Raw genomic sequence first — 24,897 nt, 5'->3', positions numbered from 1 at the left:
CTCCGAATAGCTGAGACTACAGGCGCCCGCCACCACGCCCAGCTAATTTTTTGTATTTTTTTTTAGTAGAGACGGGGTTTCACCGTGGTCTCAATCTCCTGACCTCGTGATCCGCCCGCCTCGGCCTCCCAAAGTGCTGGAATTACAAGCGTGAGCCACCGCGCTCGGACTTTCCACTATATTTTCTAACCAGTTTTGTTAATATATACACAGCTTACTAATTTTTATTAAATCATTCAACATGTTTAACTTCCCTCTTTTCTAATAATTTTCAGTTTATTCTCAGGGGATTTAAAATATATCAACTTTAAATAGGAATAACTTTGCTAAATCAGTTTTAATATATTCACAATTGGGACTTAGTAATATATGGGTTTGGTTAGTGGTTTTATATCACATAGTTTTCTTTTTTTTTTTTTTTTTTTGAGACAGAGTCTTGTTCTGTCGCCTAGGCTGGAGTGCAGTGGCGTGATCCTGGCTCACTGCAACCCCACCTCGTGGGTTCAAGTGATTCTCCTGCCTCAGTCTCCCTAGTAGCTGGGACTACAGGCACTCACCACCACACCCGGCTAATTTTTATATTTTTAGCAGAGATGGGGTTTCGCCATCTCCTGGTCTCGAACTCATGACCTCAAGTGATCCACCCGCCTAGGCCTCCCAAAGTGCTGGGATTACAGGCATGAGCCACTGAGCCCAGCCACACATGATTTTCTTTATAGACCCTATTTACAAATTTATGGTCTGAGGTACTGGGGATTAGGACTTTAATATATGAATTTAATTTATTTATTAAATACAAGATTGGTGCAAGGTTGGTGTTTGATGATTTCCTCAATCTTTATTTTGTGACCACCAGTGAATAACCCAAGTATTTGTGTTTTTAAACACTTGTATTTGATCAAGTATGTCTCATATCTATAAAAAGTTTTGAATTTATTTTAGCTTAATGTTTGTAGGTATTTTTTTTTGTGATTCTAATTATTTTATTTGTTTGTTTGGGTTTAGGCCCCACCCTGATACCCTCATTTTAACTTGATTACCTCTGTAAAGACCCTATTTACAAATTTATGGTGTGAGGTACTGGCGGTTAGAACTTGAATATATGAATTTAATTCATTTTTATTTTTATTATTTTGAAATCATTTCATACTTAGAAAAGATGCAGGAATACCATTGTGAATGCCCATACTCTTCATACCCACATTCACCAGTTTTTAACATTTTCCCATATTTGCATTATAATTCTCTGCTTCTGTCTCTTCACTCCTACCTGTACACACACACACACATTTTTAAGAGTGAGGTTGTAGATATTATGCCCCTTTACCCTTACTATTTCAGTTTCCATTTTCTTTTTTCTTTTTTTTTTTTTTTGAGACGGAGTCTCGCTCTGTCGCCCAGGCTGGAGTGCAGTGGCAGGATCTTGGCTCACTGCAACCTCCACCTCCCCAGTTCAAGCGATTCTCCTGCCTCAGCCACCTGAGTAGCTAGGACTACAGGCGCGTGCCACCACGCTGGGCTAATTTTTTGTATTTTTAGTAGAGATGGGGTTTTGCCGTGTTAGCCGGGATGGTCTCGATCTTCTGACCTCATGATCCACCTGCCTCGGCCTCCCAAAATGCTGGGATTACAGGCATGAGCTACTGTGCCCGGCCTTCAGCTTCCATTTTCTGAGGACATGGGTATTCTGTGTAATCATTCTTCAGTTATCAAATTCAGGGAGTTTAACATTGAGGCGGCACTTTGATCTGCAGTCTGTATTCCAGTTTTGTCAGTTGGCTCAACTGAGGTTTTTTTTTTTTTTTTTAAAGCATTTTTCCCTTCCAGTGGAGGATTCAATCTGGAGTCACATATTGCATTTGGTTGTCCTGCCTCTTTAATCTCCTTCTCTCTGAAGCAGTTCCTTAGCCACCTGTTGTGTTTCATGACATCAACATTTTTGAAGAACACCAGGCCAGTTATTTTCTAGAATATTCCTCACTTTGGGCTTGGCATTTTCTCATTGTTAGATTCAGGTGATGCATCTCCGGCCAGAAGTCTACATAAATGACGATGTGTCCTTCTAGGGTATCAGACTCAGAAGCATACTATGTCTGTCCTACCTGTCATTGGTCATGTTAATTTTGATCACCTGGTCAAGGTGTTGTCCAGTTTTTCCTCTCTATAATTACCGTTTTCCCTCTCGTAACTAGTAAGCAATCTGGGGGGAGAAACTTCAAGAGCACACAAAGGTCTTATTCCTTATAAAATTCACTACTTCCCTGCAGATTTAATTGGTCTTGACTATTTATAGTTGTAGAATGGTGATTTTTCCACTTTCATCACTAGTTCTACATTTATCATTCTGAATTCTGTAAGAACCCTTCTTACTCCCTTATGTATGTGTTTGATTTATCTATTTAGTTGTCGTCACTATGGGCTGACAGACTCCATTTCGTTCAATGAGTTATAGTCCTTATGGATTTTTTTCATCAGGGTCTCACTCCTGTTGCACAGGCTACAGTGTAGTGGTGTGATCACAGCTGTCTACAGCCTTGACCTCCCAGACTCAGTTGATCCTCCCATCTCAGCCTCCCAAGTAGCTGGGACTACAGGTGCACACCACCAAACCTGACGAAATTTTTTTTTTTTAAAGTATAAATGGGGGTTTCACCATGTTGCCCAGGCTTGATACTCCTGGGCTCAAGGGATCTGCCTGCCTCGGCCTCCCAAAGTCCTGGGATTACAGGCATTAGCCACTGTACCTGACCAGCCCTTATGTTTTCTGAGGTTCATGTTGTCCCAGAGTTTGATAGTGGAAGTCTCTTCATTCCGGCTCTCGTGTCCTTTGGATATGGCCTTGTCATTTTTTCTTCCCTTTAAAAAAAAATAAAATAAAGAGCACTTCTTTTTGCTATAGTGATGTTCCAGGCTTCTATAGGACCTTCTTTGCCCCATCCCCAGAATCAGTCATGTCTCTAAGGAGCCCTGGTTTCTCTTCGTGGGATTCAATATATAGAAACCAAGATCTGGGTCTTAGATGTTCTCATTGATACTGGGGTGTCATTGGTTCTAGCCACTTTCAACAAATGTATCTAGGAAATAGACTATTATTTTTTAACATATTATCTTTAAAATCATTTTTAGTTTATACTAATACTTCTAATTCTAAACCAACCCCTCAGGATTTTTTTGGCCTTTCCCCAGTCCATTTCATTCTAATTTCATTTCCAATTTATTTATTTATTTTTCATTTTATTTTATTTTTTTTGAGAAGGAGTCTCGCTCTTTCACCCAGGCTGGAGTGCAGCGGCGCAATCTCGGCTCACTGCAGGCTCCGCCCCCCGGGGTTCACGCCATTCTCCTGCCTCAGCCTCCTGCGTAGCTGGGACTACAGGCGCCCGCCACCTCGCCCGGCTAATTTTTTGTATTTTTAGTAGAGACGGGGTTTCACCGTGTTAGCCTGGATGGTCTCGATCTCCTGACCTCGTGATCCGCCCGCCTCGGCCTCCCAAAGTGCTGGGATTACAGGCGTGAGCCACCGTGCCCGGCCCAATTTATTTTTAATTAAAAAAATTGAAGTATAATTTATGGATTTCTGTATTTAGTGAAATGCATAGTTCTTTTTTGACTTACTTGTTTATCTGACACAGAATCTCTCTCTCTCATCCGGGCTGGAGTGCAGTGAGATGATCATAGCTCATGTAGCCTTGAACGTCTAGGCTCAAGCGGTCCTCCTGCCTCAGCCTCCTGAGTAGCTGGGGTTACAGATGTATGCCACCATGCCTGGCAGATTTTTAAATTTTTTTGTGTGGAGACAGAGTCTTGCTATGTTGGCTAGGCTGGTCTTGAATTCCTGGCCTCAAGCAATTCCCCCACCTCTGTCTCCCAAAGCGCTGGGATTACAGGCATATGCCACCATGCCCAGTCCCCATCGTTCTTATGTATTCCGTTTAATCTGTTTTGACAGTGCATACGCTTCTGTAATCTCTATCAAGATACTGTTCTATAGTTGTTTTTCTTTCCTTTTGAGACGGAGTTGCACTCTGTTGCCCAGGCTGGAGTGCAGTGGCACAGTCTTGGCTCACTGCAACCTCTGCCTCCCGGGTTCAAGCAGTTTTCCTGCCTTAGCCTCCCTACAAGCTGGGATTACAGGTGCACACCACCATGCCCGGCTAATTTTTGTATTTTTAGTAGAGACAGGGTTTCACCATGTTGGTCAGGCTGGTCTTGAATTCTTGACCTCAGGCAATCCACCCAGCTCAGCAGAACTCATTTGGGCCTGTTGCTTTCTGTTTTGGAAGGTTACTGCTTACTGATCCAATATCTTTAATAGATATAGGCCTATTTGGATTATCTGTATCTTCTTGTGTGAGTTTTGGCATATTGTGTCTTTTAAGGAATTGATCCACGTCATCTGAATTATCAGATTTTTAATCGTAAGTTTGTTCATAGTATTCCTTTATAATCCTTTAAATGTACATTTAGAGGGGCTCTGTAGTGATCTTTTTTTTTCATTTCTGATACTAGCTATTTGTGTCATCTTTTTTTAATTAGTTGGCTTAGCTAAAGGCTTATCAATTTTATGATCTTTTCAAAGAACCAGCTTTTAGTTTTTTCTTATTGATTTCCTATTTTCAGTATCATTGATACTATTATATTTTTATTTTATTCCACTTACTTTGAATTTAATTTGCTCTTCGTTTTCTAGTTTCCAAAGATGGAACTATGAGCTTTCGTCCATTCAACTTATTTCATGTAACGTCAATTCACTGAAAGAGTTTAGAGATTTGAAGCAATGGCCTGAGTTTGACAAACCACTTGTCCTGTCTAAACCCTATCTCCCATAAAATGGAAGAAGGATATTACTTAAGTTATGAGATTGCTTGAAATTCAGTTACAATGTTGGTGAAAACTGATTTTAAACTGTGAAGTGCTACAGTTTTGATGTTATCACTTCCCTTAAATGTACAAAGATTATTTCTTTACAATCACCATTGCATTTTGCCTCAATTTATGGTCAAACTTTGTTTGGTTTTCAGTTTCCAGAATTTCCATCTCCCACCCGTTACCCAAATCAGGACATTATATGCCCATCTTCAATAATCTTTTGTTTCTCTGATTCATCACAGGCTACTTAACAGGGATCCAGTTATCTTCCCTGAGTGTTTCTCAGTATTTGAATTGTAAATTATAATCCTGTCTTGGAACAACAGAACTTGAACTCATATTGAGTCCTGTGCTCACCTATCTGTTTTGATCTTCTTTATTTTATTTTTTTTTTTTTGAGACGGAATCTCGCTCTGTCGCCCAGGCTGGAGTGCAGTGGCGTGATCTCGGCTCACTGCAAGCTCCGCCTCCTGGGTTCACGCCATTCTCCTGCCTCAGCCTCTCTGATAGCTGGGACTACAGGCGCCCGCCACCACGCCCGGCTAATTTTTTGTATTTTTAGTAGAGATGGGGTTTCACCGTGGTCTCGATCTCCTGACCTCGTGATCCGCCCGCCTCGACCTCCCAAAGTGCTGGGATTACAAGCGTGAGCCACTGCGCCCGGCCCTGATCTTCTTTATTATGAGTCGTTCATTCATTGTGAAAAATCTCATTTCAGTGATGGGAAGGCAAAAAAAATCAGTCTCCTGAGTTTTTCCCCTGCTGTTTTATTAAAATTATAAAATATGCATAACATAAAATTTACCATTTTAACCATTTTAAAGTATACAATTCCAGTTGCATTAAGTATATTTACATTGTCATGGAATTATCACTACTGTGTATTTTCAGAACTTTTTCATCATCCCAAACAGGCCCCCTCCCCCCCCCTTTTTTTTGAGACAGGGTCTCACTCTGTCACCCAGGCTGGAGTGTAGTGGCACAATCATAGCTCACTGCAACCTCCACTTCCCACGCTCAAGCGATTCTCCCACCTCAGCCTCTCGAGTAGCTGGGACTACAGGTGTGTGCCATCACACCTAGCTAATTTTTGTATTTTTATTTTGCAGAGATGGGGTTTTGCCATGTTGCCCAGTCTGGTCTTGAATTCCTGGGCTCAAGTGATCCTCCTGCCTCAGTCTTCCAAAGTCCTGGGATTACAGGAGTGAGGCACCACACCCGGCCTCTTTTTTTTTTTTTTTTCTTTTTTCTTTTTTTAAGAGACAGGGTCTTATTCTGTCATCTAGGCCTCAGCTCCTGGCCTCAAGCGATCCTCTCCCCTCAGCCTCCCCAAGTATTGGGATTGCAGGTTTGAGCCAGGATGCCCACCTGCAAACAGAAACTCTTTACCCATTAAACAATAACTCTGTAGTGTTCCTTCCTTCCTGCCCCTGGTAACCACTATAGTACTTTCTGTCTAATATGAATTTGCCTGTTCTAGGTACCTTATATAGGTGGAATTGCATATTTGTGCGTGGCATATTTCATTTAGCACATTTTTTCAAGGCTCATCCATATAGCACGTATCAGTACTTCATTTCTTTTAGTTGCTGAATATTATTATTATTATTTTTGAGACAGAGTGAGACTGTCTCTCAGGCTAGAGTGCAGTAGCATGATCTCGGCTCACTGCAACCTCCACCTTCTGGGTTCAAGCGATTCTTGTGTCTCAGCCTCCCGAGTAGTTGAGATTACAGGCACCCACCACCACGCCCGACTAATTTTTGTATTTTTTTCTTTTTTTTTTTTTAGTAGAGACAGGGTTTCTCCATGTTGGCCAGGCTGGTCTTGAACTACTGACCTCAGGTGATCCACCCGCCTCAGTCTCCCAAAGTGCTGGGATTACAGGCATGAGCCAACATGCCCAGCTGCTGAATATTATTTTATTGTATAGAGTAATTTATTCATTCATTGGTTGATAAGACATTTGGGTTATTTTCACCTTTTGGCTGTTGTTCCAGATAATGCTGCTACAAACATATTTGTACAAGTTTTTGTGTGGAAATATGTTTTTGTTTCTCTTAGGTATATAGGAAAAGAATTACAGAATCAACTCTGTGCTTAACCATTTGAAGAACTGGTTTTCTTTTCCAAAATGGCTGCACCATTTACAGCCCTGCCAGCAGATTATAAAAGTTCTAGTTTCTCTGCATCCTTGGCAACATTTGTTATTATTTTTTTATTATAGCCACTCAGGTGGGTCTGAAGTATTTTGTCGTGTTTTTTATTTGTGTTTCCTTGATTACTGATATCGTTCAGCATTTCCATGTGCTTTTTGCTCATTTGCATACGTTCTTTGGAGAACTGTCTGAGATTCTTTGCTCTTTTTTGATTGGGTTATTTCTCTTTTTATTGTTGAATTTTAATGGTTCTTTATATATTCCAGATACAAGTCCTTATCAGTTACATGATGTACAAAAATTTTCTACCATTCCCATTCCGTGAGTTGTCTTTTCACTTTCTTGATGGTGCCCTTTGAAGCACAACATTTTTGTGTGTGTATGTGTATTTTTAGTAGAGATGGGGTTTTACCATGTTGGTCGGGCTGGTCTTAAACTCCTGATCTCAGGTGATCCACCCGCCTTGCCAGTGAACCACCACCGCACCCGGCCCGTTTTTTTTTGTTTGTTTGTTTTTTGTTTTTTTCTGTTTTTTTTTTGAGCCAGAGTCTTGCTCTGTCGCCCAGGCTGGAGTGCCGTGGTGCCATCTTGGCTCACGGCAACCTCTGGCTCCCGGGTTCAAGTGATTCTTCTGCCTCAGCCTCCCGAGTAGCTGGGATTACAGGTGCATGCCACCACACCCTGCTAATTTTTATATTTTTGGTAGAGACAGAGTTTTGCCATGTTCCTCAGGCTGGTCTTGAACTCCTGAACTCAAGTGATCCACCCGCCTCAGCCTCCCAAAGTGCTGGGATTACAGGCGTGAGCCACTGCTCCCAGCCAAGAAGCATAATTTTTAATTTTTATGATGTTCAGTTTATATTTGTTTTTTCCTTTGTTGCTTGTATTTTTGTGTGTCTTAATATGTCTTTTAAGTCTATTTTAATCGATGGATTCTCCCCTTCCTGCCTCTCATTTATCTGTTGAAGAATTTTGCCTATTTGACCTGTAGAGTTTCTTACGGTCTGGATTTTTCTAATTATGTTCCCATGGTACAGTTCAGCTTCTCTCTGTCTCTGTATTTCCCGCAAATTGGCAGCTACACCAAGAGGTGTGATCAGATTCTGATGTCAAGGGCTTTTGTCTATCTTATAGGCAGTCAGTATGTTATTGTATTAGGAGACACACAATGTGTAGTTGTGTCTCTGTGATATTATTTTAGTAGCTTTGATGCCGAATGCTGATTAGGTCTTCACTGGGGTTTGCAAATGTATGATAGTCGAATTCTGTTATCATTTGTTAGCTGTCATACTTTTGTTTAAATTTTATTTTAAAAATTAATATAAGCAGGTACAGGAGGATCGCTTGAGCCCAGGAGTTGAAGACCACCCTGGTCAACATAGTGAGACATCATCTCTACAAAAAATTAGAAAAATTAGCCAGGCGTGGTGGTGTCAACCTGTAGTCCTGGCTATTCTGGAGGCTGAGATGAGAGGATTGTTTGAGCCCAGGAATTTGAGGTTATGGTAAGCTCTGAGCATGCCACTGCTCTCCAGGGCAAAAAATAATACAGTTCTATGAATTTTAACACATCTATAGATATAACAAACTACAACAGTCATTATACAGAGCAGTTCAGTCACCAGAAAACCTCCTGCTGTCCCTTTGCAGTCACACCCTTACTTCACCCCTAACTCTGGAAACCAGCAACCTGTTTTCTGTCACTCTAGTTTTGTCTTTTTGAAGTACCCTTTTGAGACTGTGTTATTTAGCATTATGCCTTTTGAGGGTCATCCAAGTTGTTGCATGTGTCAAGAGTGTTGTCCCTTTCTGTGGTTGATTATCATTCCATTGGATGGATGTGCCAGTTTTTTATTCGTTTACTTTTAGAAGGACGTTTGTGTTATGTCCAGTTTTTGGCGATGATGAATAGAGCTGCTCTATACATTCATGTATAGATTTCTTGCTTGCACATAGGTTACATTTCACCAGCTAAGTACCTAGGAATGGGATTACCAGCATATTCCTACAGAGCTGTATGCCTTTTAGTTCTCCAGGGAATAGGAAAGACAAAATACATGCTTATTCTATCCTTTTACTGAGCAGTTTTTAAAAACAGACTGTTTCTTAGAGCATTTTCAGGTTCACAGCAAAATTGAAGAAATACGAAGAGTTCCCGTATCTCCCCGATCCACATGTACATAGCCTGCCCCACTGTCAACATCCCCCACTAGAGTGGCACGTTGTTTCCAATTGGTGAACCTATGTTGACATGTCCTTATTACCCAAAGTCTGTAGGCTTCATTAGGGTTCACTCTTGGTGTTGTACGTTATATGGGTTATATTATATATTAAATGCAGAGTGATGTCTATTCACCATTATGGTATCATAGAGAATAGTTTCACTGCCCTATGAATCCTCTGTGCTTTCTGCTTACGCATTGCTCCTTCCTCTCAACCCCTGGCACTGATCTTTTTACTGTCTTCATAGTTTTGCTGTTTCCAGAAATGTCATATAGTTGGAATTGTAACAATTTTAAAAATAATGAATTTGGTTCCCTATCTTCTCTGAAGATGATTTTCTTTCCTTTTTGTTTTTTGAATTGTTATGAACTCATTTGTTGGGGTTCAGTCCATTGTAATTCTTACACCTGTTAAAGCTCAAATTGTTCGTTTTTGGCCAAGGGGAGCCTCTTCTGGTAGGCTTCTGAGTCCTTCTAAAGTCACTCATAGTCTGTGATTAGTCCCCTCACTACCTTATAAAATGAGACATTCTGGGAACATCTTTTACAATTTCTGCCTCACACCTGGAATATCTCCAAGAAGCCTTGGGTTTTTTTCAGTGGGAAATGGTATTTCAAAACCACCACCAGGATTGTTGGTGTGTTCTAATGCCCATTGCTACTGAGTTAGTCTTCGTTTCTAATTCTAAGTGGATAGTGCTGGGAGGTACTACCCTCGGAATCCTGGTTTTCAAGGACGTAGGTGTGGTAGAATATTTGATAATTACTCATTTATTTTGTCACATGTTATGTCTCTGACAGTTACAAAACAACAATAATATATCCACCATGGGTTGAAACCAGTTAAAACCATTCTTTGCATGAGCTCTCCATTTCCCCCCATTCCCTGTGCAGTTGTCTTCCGTATATCACCAGGGCATGTCGCCATTAGAGCACACACCCATTATGCGCCCTTGTATTCTGTTCCTCTTCATCTCTGTGTAGTCGACAGGTGACTATTTAGTGCTTACCTCTATTCCTATGTCAGTATCCCTCTATCTACATGGGTTCTCTCCAACTCATTTTCTAGTAGATATCTCTAGAAGGGCTTATGGGAACAATATTCCCTGAGTTTTTGTATGTTGATAATATGTGTAATGTTTATACTTGAATGTTCTACTGGCCATAAAATTCTTGGCTTTCATTTTCCTTCCTTGAGTATTTTATTTTCTGGTATAGTATGTTGCTTTTGGAAAGTTTGTTGTTAATGTAGTTTTTTTCCCTTATAAATTACTTGATGTTTTTGCCTAGATGCTCAAATTTATTTTTTCCTTAAAAATCCTGCAATTTTACTATATCTTGGTGTTGATTATTTTGGCTCAGTATTTTCCAGTATGCAATGTGTGCCTTAAGTATGTAGTTTCTAATTTTTTTCTGGTGTCCTGGCATGTCGTCCAGGCTGGCCTCTAATTCCTGGGCTCAAGTGATCCTCTCGCCTCAGCTTCCCCAGTGCTGAGAGTACGGGCTGCATTAGCTCTTTTTTCTTAATTTTCGCAAAAATTTCTTGGATTACAGTTTTTAGTGTTGCTTGTTCCCCTGCTTTTGCTTTCTCCAGGGATTCCTGTTATACAAGAAATAGGAACAATTTTTGTTGCTTTCTTTAGAATCCTATTATTTCATCATTTCTTTTTGGGTTTTTAGAATTATCTCCTTCTCACTTTCAATTTCTCGAAGGCATCTGTAATATTCATTCTTGTGTTCCTTGAGTTTTATTCTTCATTTCTCAAATAAATTTTTAAATTTCGAATTACTTACCGAGTCATGTTCTCACATTTCTGAGTTTCTTCTGTTCTAATGTTGTTTTTCATGCTTTATATAATTTTCTTAATGTTTTTAGCTCATTTTGAAATACTAATAGTAGGTTCTAATTTTAATCTCCTTTGTGTTTCTGGCCTTCTAGCATGATGCATTTGTCTGTAAGGCGGATGTTGTTTTGTTCCCGATTCCTTCTCTGTTTTTTTTTTTTTTTTTTGAGACGGAGTCTTACTCTGTCGCCCAGGCTGGAGCGCAGTGGTGCGATCTCACCTCTCTACAACCTCTGCCTTCTGGGTTCAGGCAATTCTTCTGCCTCAGCCTCCCGAGTAGCTGGGACTATAGGCGCGCGCCACCGTGCCCGGCTAATTTTTGTATTTTTAGTAGAGACAGGGTTTCACCATATTGGCCAGGCTGGTCTCGAACTCCTGACCTTGTGATCCGCCGACTTGGCCTCCCAAAGTACTGGGATTACAGGCGTGAGCTACCATGCCTGGCCCCTTCCCCATTTTCTTATAATAACTTCTATGAGATTTGGATCTGAAAACTTTGCAATGGGTCAGTTTTATTGGAAGTTCATTTTCCTGAATGTTTGGAAGAAGACCTAGTGACTCAGGGATAGCATTTCTAATTTCACAGAGTTATTTTTCCGTTATGAAACACAGATTGCCTTTGAGGTCTCCTGTTTCTATTACTGCCCCTCACTTTTATGTGGGCTTCCTCTTTCCTTTGTTTCTGGAGAACCTTTTCCTGTTCAATGTTGTTTTAATTTTCAGCAGTTTTTTTTCTGTGTGAGTGAGGCTCTTTCCTAGCAGGGAGGTCTGGTTGGTCATTTTCAAGTTCATCAGGGCTTGACTGCTGTGTCCACTTCAACCCTTATGCTATAGGCCCTTCGCACCATCTGCATCTTCAAATGTGCCCACTGTTTGTTCCAATGAAGACTTGTTTGTTAATTTGGCTTGTAGAGGGACATGGAAGTCTTTACCTCTCTCAAAGCTGGAGATTTGCAGGCACTGGTTTTATCTGTAACTGGAGATGAGAGTTCAGGCTAAACACTGGTTTAAAAATCTGTATATGAAATAGCGATACCCTGGAATCTAGGACTGAGATCCTGTGCCTCACACCCGCCCACACGGCCAAGTGCCTTCCTGTGGCAGTGACTTCTTAGTGCTTGTCCACATCTAGGTCTTCTTTACTCCCAGGCTGATGGGAACATTTAATTCCTTTGCTCCTTGATGTTAGGTGGGATCAGGTGACTGATGCTGGCCAGTGGACTTTGAGGGAGATTGTATTACTTCTGAGCTGGCATAGTGAAAAGCCCATGAAGATGCTCTGCTCTCTTTCTTGCCTAGGATATCCCTGGTCATAGGATTCATTTGATGCAGGAACAAAGTGGTCAGCCTGGCTCTTTGAATAACTGGAAATAGCCCCTGCATACCCGTGTTGGACATATTACACGAGGCAGAAATAAATTTCTGTTGTGCTAAGCCATTGAAATGTTGGGGTTGTTACCACAACATCACTTAGACCTGTGCTATCTAACATGGCAGCCACTAGGCTACATGTGGCCATTGAACACTTGAAATGTGGCTAGTCCTAATTAAGATGTGCTGTAACTTTAAAATAATACTATATTTGGAAAAAAGTGTAAAATATCTTAATAATTTTTATATTAATTACATATTAACATCTTGTATTCATTGGGTTAAATAAGATGTATTGAAATTATTTTCAGCTTTCTCTTTAGTTTTTTTCATGAAGCTGCTTAGAAAATTTAAAATTATACACGTGGTCACATTTGTGGCATTATCCACAGCACTGACCCCTACCTTAGTAATTCAGTACCCCTCCCTCATTTTGACAAAGGATGGGCAGTTGATTGTCTATAGAGAAACTGAATCAGTAAAACTCCAGATTTGAAGAGAGTACAGAAGAGGAGTACACTACAGATGGGGATTAAGCGAAAGTCGACCTACTGGATCAGGAGATACACCTCCTTGTCTTTAATTTCTGTCCATGTCCTTTTTCCACTTGTTTGCAGAGCACTGACAATTGGAGTTATACACTTCACCTAGGAGTCTGAAGGACTCTTTTCCAAGAAATTGAATGGCTTCAGGGAAGAGCCCACTATTTAAGGCTCTCCGTATCTGCACAAGCAGGAGTTACCCTGCAGTGAAGCCTGCTAGTTCACAAGCCTCACCTACATGCAGAGAGGGTCCAGTTGAGGTTGACGAACCACCCTTTATGGGAACAGCACCCAAGATAACACCAGACACAGGTGGAAAATTCTAACAGGAATTAACTCGTTAAGGGAAAGAGAATAATAATATGAGTCTATTTGCATATTATCAATGATCTGTTTGCATATTAAATAATTCAGATAATGAAAGTACAAGTGAAAAAATGAGTCTTTGCGATAAAGGTCTCCTCCAGCCATCCCCATTTCTACAATAACTTTTTTCCAATCTTTAAAATCAAGGTAAAATATACATACCCCAAATTTATCATTATAAACATTTTTAAGTATATAGTTCAGTGGTATTAAATACATTCATAATGTTGTGCAACCATCACCACCATCCATCTCCCATATTCTTTTTATCTTGTAAAGCTGAAACTATACTCATAAAACAACAACTCTCCCTTCTTCCCTTCCCCCATTCTTGGCAACCACGATTCTACTAATCTCTCTATGATCTTGACTACTCTAAGTACGTCGTATAAGTGGCATCATTTAGTATTTTTCTTTTTGGTGGCTGGCTTATTTCACTTAGCATAATGTCTTCAAGGTTTATGTTGTGGCATGTCTCAGAATTTCCCCCCTTAAGGCTGAACAATACTTCATTGTATGCATATACCACATTTTGCTTATCCATTCATCCATGGATACTTGGGTTACTTTCACATTTTAGCTGTAGTGAATAATGCTGCCGTTAATGTGGATTTGCAAATAAAAGAGTATTGTAAACAAATGCCAACAAATTGGATAACCTAGATGAAATGGACAGATTCCTAGAAACACAAAACCTACTAAGACTAAATAATGAAGAAATAGAATATCAGAATAGACCTGTAACTAGTGAGGAGATTGAATGAGTAATCAAAAATCTCCTGACAGAAAAGAAAAACGCTGGACCTGATGGCTTCACTGGCGAATTCTACCAAACATTTAAGGAAAAACTCATACCATTCTTCAAGTTTTCAAAAAAAAAAAAAAAAACTGGAGAAAGAAAACCCTTTCCAACTCATTCTATGAGGCCAACATCACACTGACACCAAAGTTAGACAAAGATACTACAAGGAAACTACAGATAATACTTCTTAGGAACATTGATGCCAAAATCTTCAACAAAGTACTAGCAGAGTTTCCTCTAATATTTTAAGAAGTTTGCTGAAGTGTGAATAGTTCTTTGGTTAATATTTTTTCGAGACGGAGTCTCACCGTGTCACCCAGGCTGGAGTGTAATGGCATGATCTCGGCTCACTGCAACCTCTGCTTCCCGGGTTCAAACGATTCTCCTGCCTCAGCCTCCCGAGTAGCTAGGATTATAGGCGCCTGCCACCATGCCTGGCTAATTTTTGTACTTTTAGTAGAGACAGGGTTTCACCATGTTGGCCAGGCTGGTCTCGAACTCCTGACCTCGTGATCTGCCCTCCTCGGCCTCCAAAAGTTCAGGGATTACAGGTGTGAGCCACCGTGTCCGACCAGCTAATAATTTTAGGGAGCAGATGAAGAGGTCTTCAGATTGCTTTTAGCTCAGGTTTTTTTTGTTTTAAAATTTATTAAGTGGAAAGAAACATGTTAACTGAAGATTGAAGTTTGCTGAAGTATGAATAGTTCTTTGGTTAATAATTTTAGGGAGCAGATGAAGAGGCTTTCAGATTGCTTTTGTCTGAGGTTTTTTGCTTCAGGATTTTTTGCTTTAAAGTTTATAAAGTGGTTGGAAAGAAACATGGTAACTGAGGATTGGTGCTAGGTTTTCTTGACAGGTCATTTCCTATAGGGAGGGCAGTAGTATAAGCAAAACAACAAAATATTCAAAATTCTCAAATAAGTACTATTTATTATTGAGAAACTCAGATAAATGTAGAAGTTATTTTTTCTCTCTATTGAGCAGCAGTTACATATGCTAGAATCATAGTTTGAATGATTCAGACTGTGTACCTGTGGTCTGACATACCTGAATTGGAGTTCCATCTCTGCCACCCACTTTATTTTACTCCATAGAGAAATTACTCAAGCCCCTTAAGACAGACACTGAAATAGGATACAGTTTCCAAGAAAGCAAGATTTTTTGGATTTTTTTTGTTGTTGTTGTTCATTGCGGTATGCTGAGGTTTAGGTTAGTTCCTGGGACACAGAGCTAGCAGTCAGTAAATACGTTGAATGAACACGAAGAATTCCTGCCTCCGAATTGTTTTGGGGATGAAATGCAGTAATGCATGTAAAGCATTGGGCATGCAAGTGAAGCCAGCCACATATTACACAGTACTCAGCTCTTACCTCCGTATCTTACATTCTTACTTCCGTGACTGTATCCTCACACATGAAGAAATGGCTACTTATTTATTATTGTTATTATTACTATTATTATTGCTACTTATTTTTTAAAGCCACTTGCATCTCTGGAGATCTCTGTATGTGTATTAAAAATACCATGTTTTGTAACAATTGGCCTTAGAAAACTTTTCAATTATACAGAATTTGAGATCTTTACAACTTGAATTTTCTTGTTTTTCTTTTTTTTTTTTTCTTTTTGAGTCTTGCTCTGTCTCCCAGGCTGGAGTGCAGTGGCGCGATCTCAGGTCACTGCAGTCTCTGCCTCCTGGGCTCAAGCGATTCTCCTGCCTCAGTCTCCTGAGTACAGGCACGTGCCACCACGCCCAGCTAATTTTTGTATTTTTAGTAAAGATGGGGTTTCATCATTTTGGCCAGGATGGTCTCGATCTCCTGACCTCGTGATCCGCCCACCTCGGCCTCCCCAAGTGCTAGGATTACAGACATGAGCCACCACGCCCGGCCACAACTTGAATTTTCATAGCAAACTAGTTTTTATTGTCAAATTAGAAATTTATGCTTGAAGCCTAGTGCTTCTTTTGCCTATGCATCTCATCTAAAAGTAATGGCACTTATCACGTCAGCCTCATGGATTGTGGTAGTGGTTGTTATCCTTGAAATTACCGGTAGGGTAACAGTCTCCAGGCATACCATGGATTCTTCAGTTATGAGTGGCATAGCTTATGTACATGTTAACTGTGAAGAATAAACGATTTTTCCAACTTCCTGCAGTACTCTCATTTATGTCTGTAATGTGAATTGTCCAGAGGAGAATTTGTGGTCAGTTGATGATTAGGCTGATGGTTTCTGCTGGCTCTGGCAAAAGGTGAATCCAGTTGCTTTCTAGCACTTTTCCTACTAACCCTGCTTCTCACCCTGTACCTAATACCACATTTTTAGTTTAGTTTTGTTTGAGACAGGGTCTAACTTTCTGACACCCAAACTGGAGTGCAGTGGTGTGATCATAGCTCATCTGCAGCCTCCACCTCCCAGGCTCAAGTGGTCCTCTCACCTCAGCCTCCTGAGTAGCTGGGAGTACAGGATTACGCCCCCATGCCTGGCTAACTTTTTAAAAATTTTTGGATAGAGACGGGGTTTTGCCACGTTGCCATGGCTGGTCTAAACTACTGGGTTTAAGCAATCCTCTTGCCTTGGCCTCCCAAAGTGTTGGGATTACAGGCGTGAGCCACTGCACCCAGAATCACCTTTTTAGTTTGGAAGATGACATCTTTTTTTTTTTTTCTTAGAGAAGCTTGAGGGTACCAAATTAAGTTCTGTCAGTTTCTTCTGTCTCCACCTGAAAGATCACTGTATGACTTCTTTTCTTCCTCCTCGGCTGTTTCACACGAAGTTTTTCCGTTTTTCTAAGGCTCAGTCCTTATTGTCTGAGACCTCCCTCTCATTATCCATCTCTCCATCCTTGACTGTTTCTAGTTCGATTGTAACACTGATCAAATCTCCTTCAAGTTCAAAACAAACCAGCAAAACCTTCCCTTGATACTGCCATTACCTCACAGCTATGTACCGTGCTACTTGCCCTCCCCCCGGACTTCTCGGGATGCTAGTTGATGCCTGTGTAGCGCCTGTCACTGTTTCATATACTCCTTACTGGCCACTGCCTGGTTGGCATCTACCACTTCTCTGGAATCAGCAACCCCAATAGCAGATTTAACTGCTGGTTCCATGGTTTTTGTTACTTGTCCTTTTTTGCAGTGTTTTATTTTATTTTTTATTTTTATTATTTTTATTTATTTTTATTTTTATTATTTTTATTTTTATTTTTGAGACGGAGTCTTGCTCTGTTGCCCAGGCTGGAGTGCAGTGGCGCAATCTCAGCTCACTGCAAGCTCCGCCTCCCGGGTTCACGCCATTCTCCTGCCTCAGCCTCTCCGAGTAGCTGGGACTACAGGCGCCCGCCACCACGCCTGGCTAATTTTTTTTGTATTTTTAGTAGAGACAGGGTTTCACCGTGGTCTCGATCTCCTGACCTCATGATCCGCCCGCCTTGGCCTCCCAAAGTGCTGGGATTACAAGCGTGAGCCACCGTGCCTGGCCTGCAGTGTTGTAAATAATAATCTTTTCACTTATTTTTTTAAAGAAGGTCATTTAAAAAAATCATCCTGCAGTAGAAAATTTGGAAAATATGGAAAAGTATAAAGAAGACAGTTGTCAACTGTAATATCAGCAGTACCTATTGTTAAGCTCTAGGGCATGTCATTTCCATCGCTCTCTTTTTAAATGCATTAAACAGAGAATGATCACACGGTTATTTTGTGATCTGATTTTTTCTATCTTAATATATTGTGAGTATGTTTCCAAGTACTTATTCTCGTGTGGCATAACGTTTGTAGTTACACAAAGTGGCGGTGTTGAGACTGCCCTGGTTCAAATCTTGGCCTCAGTTACTGCTGCAGTGTGACCTGAAGAAAGTTACTCCTCTGGGTTTTAGTTTCCTTATCTTGAAAATAGTTATAACATTCTTACTAACTTCTAGGGTTGCTGTAAGTATTAAGTGAGCCAACACATAGAAATAATTCTTGGCACTTAATAAACATTAGCTGTTGTTAACAATATTGTCTGACTGTACTGTAATTTACATTATTTTTGTTTTTGCTTGTTCTGCTGTCATTAAGCGTGTCGTAAGACCATACGTGTCACTAAATCTGGGTGCACAACATGATTTTTTTTAAATATAGATTTTTATTAGTAGGATTGCTGGGCTAGTGGGTACATCATGCACATTGCTAAGTTGCTCTCTAGAGAGGCTGCATATATACCTCCCAAGGCTGTACAGGAGACCATTAACTTCATTACATTTTTCCAAAAAACTTTATGCTATTGCCCACATTTTGTGCTGCTCCCTTGCTAAAAGTGAATAACAATATGATCATGTTGTTACCTCTCTGTTGCCAAAATGTTGACTTGATGATAAGGGGTTCACTGTGACATCATCATTACCCACAGATGTTTCTTTTTTCTCCTTCCTCCCCCTCTCTTCTCCTCCTTCCCTCCTTTTGTTTCTTGAGACGGGTTCTTGGCTCTGTGCAGGCTGGAGTGCAGTGACACAATCATGGCTCACTGCAGTCTGGACCTCCCGGGCTCAAGTGGTCCTCTCACTTCAGCCTCTTGAGTAGCTGGGACAGCAGGCACGCACCACTACACCCAGCTAATTTTTGTATTTTTTGTAGAGAGGGGTTTTACCATGTTCCTAGGCTGGTCTCGAACTGCATGTTCCCAGGCTGGTCTCGAACTCCTGGGCTCAAGCGATCCACCCACCTCGGCCTCCCAAAGTGCTGGGATTACAGACCTGAGCCTGCATGCCTGGCCTCACAGATATTTCTTGATCTACATTTTATTCATTATTTAGGTCCAACTTTAGCATGTGTCATGTATTTATATATAGGTTCTAAATCTTTCTGTTTGAAAAATGTTCATTTTTCTATCCAAAATGAATTCAATTTTCCTTTTTATTCTAGTCCCAGTCTGTGTATGAGTAAAACCCCAAGGACCCTGTATCCTGATTTTACTATTTTTTGTTAATGGTTTGAAACAGCTTTATTAAGATATAATTCACATACCATACAATTATTTAAAGGGCACGCACTTCAATGGTTTTTAGTATACTCACAGATCTGTACAACCATTATCACAGTCACGGGCAATTGGTTCAGGATTTGGGAAGAAAATGTATGGCATTAGGATTAAAAGTACAGTGTTTAGAGTCTGGCTGATCTGGGTTTAAATCCCAAAACTACCATATCTTAACTGTGTGACTTTGAGAAGGTTACTTAATCACTATGAGCTTCAGTTTTCTTTTTTTTTCCCATTTTTATTTTTTTTTTATTTTTTTTTAAGGTAGAGTCTTGCTCTGTCACCCAGGCTGGAGTGCAGTGGCACGATCTTGGCTCACTGCAACCTGTGCCTCCTGGGTTCAAGTGATTCTTTGCCTCAGCCTCCCAAGTAGCTGGGATTACAGGCCACCATGCCTGGCTAATTTTTGTATTTTTAGTAGAGATGGAGTTTCACCATGTTGGCCAGGCTGGTCTCGAACTCCTGACCTTGGGTGATATGCCCGCCTCAGCCTCCCAGAGTGCTGAGATTATAGGTGCGAGCCACTGTGCCCGGCCTGAGCTTCAGTTTTCTTATCTATAATATGGGATTACCAGTGGTATCTGCCTCATAGGCTTATTTTAAGGATTAAGCAAGATAATAAATGTATAGAATTTAGCACAGTAACTGGCACATAGTAAATGTTTGATAAATGGAACTCGGTAAATATTGTTGGCATAATTTTGTTCTTAAATCAACCAGCAAGTGTTTGATGCTATTATTAGGCAGTGTTATTAAATAATGGAAGGTGTTTCTACCAGTGATTCAGAGTGTTTTCTGTATCCAGCAAGCTTTTAATACAGCTGCTTGTATTATTCTCCTGTATAAACTTCTAATTACTCTCTGAAAATACAGTTGGTTTCCTATTGATAGAGAACAATAATAGTAGCTTACACTTAGTGCTTACTGTCTGCCTGGCACTGTTCTAAGTGCCATACCTATATTAACTCGTTTGATCCTCATTTTACAGATTGGGTATGGAGGAGGTTAAACAACTTGGTCAAAGGATTACAACAGGTAAGTGGTGGAGCCAGGATTCTAACCTTGGTATTCAGTCTGGCTACAGAGCCCATGCTCTTTCTTATCTTTGTGTTCTTCTCTTTACTTCCTAAAGAATGGTAGATGCATTTCAAACATCCTGTCATCTTGGCTGCTGAGGATTCTGTATGGAAAAGCACTATGAGGTCTTTAATGCTTGGTTGGAAGGAGAACTAAAATGAGCAGTTATGTGTGCTGTGGGCATGGGCCTTAGGGCAGCTGTATATTTATCATCCGGGTCAGACCATACATTGATGATCCTGCTTCACCACCATAGAATCCAGACCCCCCGTGGGGCCATGACCAGCCACAAAGTACCCTCCCTGACCCTGTGGAATGCCTGTTTGAACTTGCACTACTCCCTCCTTGCATAGTATCAAATCCTGCGGATCCTTGGAAGGCCACCTTAAATTACTTCCCACCTGTGAAGCAGTAAACTTTAGTGCTCTTCGGTTAGTCATCGTGTGTGGTGGTATGACATTTGCAGTGTCATCTGTTACCATTATTTAAATTTGAATATCTTTATGTCTTGGCTCCTCATGTTGATTACATGTTTCTTGCAGACAGGGAACTATGTCTTAAATGTTTTAAAATTTGCTTTAATGGCCCCTGGAAATATTACCAGGGTGTGTGTGTGTGTGTGTGTGTGTGTGTGTGTGTGTGTGTGTTTCTTTCAGTCTCACTTGTCTGTCGATAATAGACTATCTCTGAAATTCAAACATACCTAGCCTCACAAACTTAGTCCCAAAGGTACATGCTGTGTTTTTGCAAGAAGGTGGGTAGTCTCTAGTCGGCTGTTGGATTATGTGCATTGTGTTGGGGTAGTAGTTGCTGCTAATTGCCTGTCTGCAGCTCCTCAGAACCTGTTGTTGCTTCCTTTTGAAACCTTCCTTGATTGCCCTAGTTGCTGCTTATCGTGCATCCAGGCCCCTCCCTTAGGCATGTGACTCACGGATTTAAAAGACAGTGCTATATGGTAATTAACTACCTGCCTCTCATCACATAGAGATGAGAACTTAAATGTAGGCTTCCCATCTAAAACTTTCTTCCCTGTGTGTTTATCCACCCACGGACATGTAGCAGCGCTGTCCCACACCTGGCCTTTTGGAGGAAATATTGCTAGACTTATTTCTCCTGTTTGAAATCACTAGTTGGCATATTCGTGTACAAGTGATGGATTTTACATGGGTGCTCTTAATTGAAAATAATTTTATTTTCTGTAACTTCTAGAATTTTGTTAGTTTATTGATGCACACATCTTGGGTGGGTTACAACTGGGTTTTTTTGTGAAGATGATTTTAAGTTTTTAGTAAATAACAATTAAGTATTACATGACAGTTTAATTGGACTAATTTCTGACATAACCCGTACATCCTTAAGGTGACAGATGGTTATCATTTTCTGTGAAATGTAATTAGTTTTTCAGGAAACTTTGTCCACATAAAGGAATTGATTCCACCCTTACTACCTGCTTAGCAATCCTGAAAAATATTGTAAATATAATCTTAGAGTATGCATCATTAGGAAATAAATCTATTTTGAGAAATAAATTTTAACATACACTATTAATAGGACATTTAGAAATGTAATTTTCTAAATATATTAGAAATAATAGAACATTTAGAAATTACATTCTTTTTTTTTTTTTCTTGCTTTTTGTTTGTTTGTTTTAAGACAGGGACTCACTCTGTTTCCTAGGCTGGAGTGCAGTGGCGCGATCATAGCTCACTGCAGCCTCAACCTGCTGGGCTCAAGCGATCCTCCCACCTCAGCCTCTGAAAGTGCTAGGATTACGGGGTTAGCCACCAGCACCCAGCCAAGAAATCCCATTCTAATATATTAGTATGGTTTTATCTATTTTAGCAGTGTAAAATAAAGTCTTTGTGAGTTATATATAGTATAATTGAATTGCCAAAATAAATGTCCTTGCCCTCAAATTGCTTATGATATTGTTTCTGAAGCACAGACATAATCTTTTGACCTTTTAAGCAAAAATTAATTTTTCATTCAACTTTTTTTTTTTTTTTTTTTGAGATAGGGTCTTGCCCTGTTGCCCAGGCTAGAGTACAGTGATGCAATCATGGTTTGCTGCAGCCTCAACTTCCCAGGCTCAAGTGGTCCTCCCACCTCAGCCTCCCTAGTAATTGGGACTGCAGGCACGTGCCACCATACTTGGCTAAATTTAACTTTTTTGTGTGGAAATAATGGTCTTGCTCTGTTGCCCAGACTGGTCTTGAACTCATGGGCTGAAGTGATCCTCCTGCTTCAGTCACCCAAAGTGCTGGGATTACAGGTGTGAGCCATCGTGCCTGGCCTTTCATTCAACTTGTAATTCACAATTTCCAGAAAAAAAGTTTTAAAATTACTGATGGAGGAAAGATATTTGGGACTTGCTTGTAAATATGTTAATATTTGATCTTAATAAGCTCTGTCATACTAACACTGTTTATTAAGCTTTGTGGTAAAATTACTACCCATAACTAAAGAATAAAATACATATTTTCTGCAAATTGTTAAAAATTTATAAATTGATGGAAAAGTTGAATGAATAGTGAACACCCTTGTGTCTTTCACTAACTCAGCGGCTCACTTGCTAAGGTTTGCTTCATTTGCTTTCTCTTTCTCTGTTTATAAAGACATATATACTTTTTTTATTCCCCTGAGCCATTTGAAAGTAAGCTGCAAACATCTTGATATTTAACTTCTAAACATTTTAGCACGTGTATCCTAAGAACAAGGTTGTCTTCCTGAAGAGTTACATTATCATACTTAAGAGATACAGTATTAATACAATATTATCGAACATGTGATCCCTATTTAAATTTCATTTATTTTCTCCCCCAGAACAGTTCTTTATAGATGTTTTAATTTTTGATCCAGAAACCAAGGGAAAAAATATATCTATATCTGTAGAGAGCTAAATATATCTATATTTGATCCAGAAACCAATTAAGGAAATACACACACACACACACACACACACACACACACTTTTGGCTGTCATATTTCTTTAGTTTCTTTTACTATAGGATAAGCCACTACCCCACCTCCATCTACCACCCGGCAGTGGTCTTTTATGAAATCTCATCATATTTTTCCTTTTCTTATATAAGCAGTCCCACAATTTGCTGATTATATTTCATGCCTAGATTAAAATAAAAATATTTTGGAATGAATATACTATATAGATGGCATTGATTTTCCATTATATTACATTAGGAGAAGTAATTTTTTTTACATGTTGTTTTTTCCACTGTATAATAGTTTAGTATTTGCTTTAATATACTTCTATTAAAGATTTGTGATATTGTGTCTTTAAATTTCAAAATAGAATTTTGTAGTTTACTCTTAATTTTGTTAGTATGTTATATTCCAAAATTATAGAAAGTGCTGTAATAGACATTTGTGTATATTACATAAAGTAATAGACATTTATGTAATGTGGGGCATAGATTTAAATTTTTTTTAAATTGTTAAAATATTAACATTTAACCATGTCTGCTCTAGATAGGTTTAATCTTACAGGGATCTATCTGCTTATCTATCTATCATGTATATATCCATTTTAAATAATAATAACAATACATGAATAAATCTGGTCCAAACTTCTATCTTGAGAAATATAACAGCAACTTTGAACTCCTTCATCCCTCAAGACAGTTTACTCCTCTTTTCCCAGAGGTAACCATCCTCCTAAATTTGATGTAATTCCCTTAGTTTTTTCTTAAGTTTTACCACATTTGTGTTGTCCCTTTAACATACTTTTTTTTTTTTACGCTTTTCCTGTTTTTGAGCTTTATACGTATGGAATTATTCTGTGTGTATTCTTCTTGGGCTTGATTTTTTAATTTACATTACAATTTTGAGATGTCATTTATGTTGACATTCTTAGCCGAGGTTCATTAATTTTCACTATTTGATATAATATTCCAAATTACTGGAATATGGAATATTTTATGAATATACCACAATCTGTTTTACTGCTGCTTGACACCTGGGTTTCACTTAGTTTTTGGTATGGAAAAAAATACTGCTTCAAATATTCTTTTGCGTGGCTCATGGTAGCTAAGTACAAAAGGTTCTCTGGGTTATATACGTAGACCTGGGATTGTTGAGTCTTGGGTATATACACCGTCAGCTTTACTAGGTATGGCAGAATGTCTTCTTTTACAGTTGTGGAATAAGCCAAATGAGTTTAAGAGGAGCAAGTTTGTGAGAGGATGGACAAGCGAGATAGTGAGTTAGTGAGTTACATTTCATGTGTTTTGAGTTTTAGCCTATTTAGTTAGAAATGTTAAGTAGGCATTTGAGATGTGTTTACTTTTTTAGCTCCACCCATCTTTGTTTTTTCCTATGTTGACTCATTCAGGTAAGTCATCTCTCCCTTCTCCTTAAAGTGTCCTTTAAAGAAAAAAATTGCAGGCCGGGCACAGTGGCTCACACCTATAATCCCAGAACTTTGGGAGGCCGAGGAGGGCGGATCACAAGGTCAGGAGTTCGAGACCAGCTTGGCCAATATGGTGAAACCCTGTTTCTACTAAAAATACAAAAATTAGCTGGGTGTGGTGACATGTGCCTGTAATCCCAGCCACTTGGGAGGCTGAGGCAGGAGAATCACTGAACCTAGGGAGGCGGAGGTTGCAGTGAGCCG

General features: G+C 39.7%; 1 protein-coding gene across 11 annotated transcripts in view; it reads left to right on the top strand.

Annotated features, from left to right (window-relative positions):
• Positions 1-24,897, top strand: part of BMPR1A (bone morphogenetic protein receptor type 1A) — a 174,675-nt gene that overhangs the window by 50,172 nt on the left and 99,606 nt on the right. Inside the window, exon 2 of one of the 11 annotated variants that reach the window (XM_063638128.1) lies at positions 20,179-20,225. The exons of the other annotated variants lie outside the window; for them this stretch is intronic. The gene's annotated coding sequence lies outside the window, so the exon portion shown is untranslated. The remainder of the gene's footprint in view (positions 1-20,178; positions 20,226-24,897) is intronic. 11 annotated transcript variants of the gene reach the window in all.

This window comes from Symphalangus syndactylus, chromosome 4 (assembly GCF_028878055.3).
Source record: "Symphalangus syndactylus isolate Jambi chromosome 4, NHGRI_mSymSyn1-v2.1_pri, whole genome shotgun sequence".
Lineage (NCBI taxonomy): Eukaryota > Metazoa > Chordata > Mammalia > Primates > Hylobatidae > Symphalangus > Symphalangus syndactylus.
Note: the sequence above shows the minus strand (reverse complement) of the source record. Positions and strands in the feature narration are given on the sequence as shown.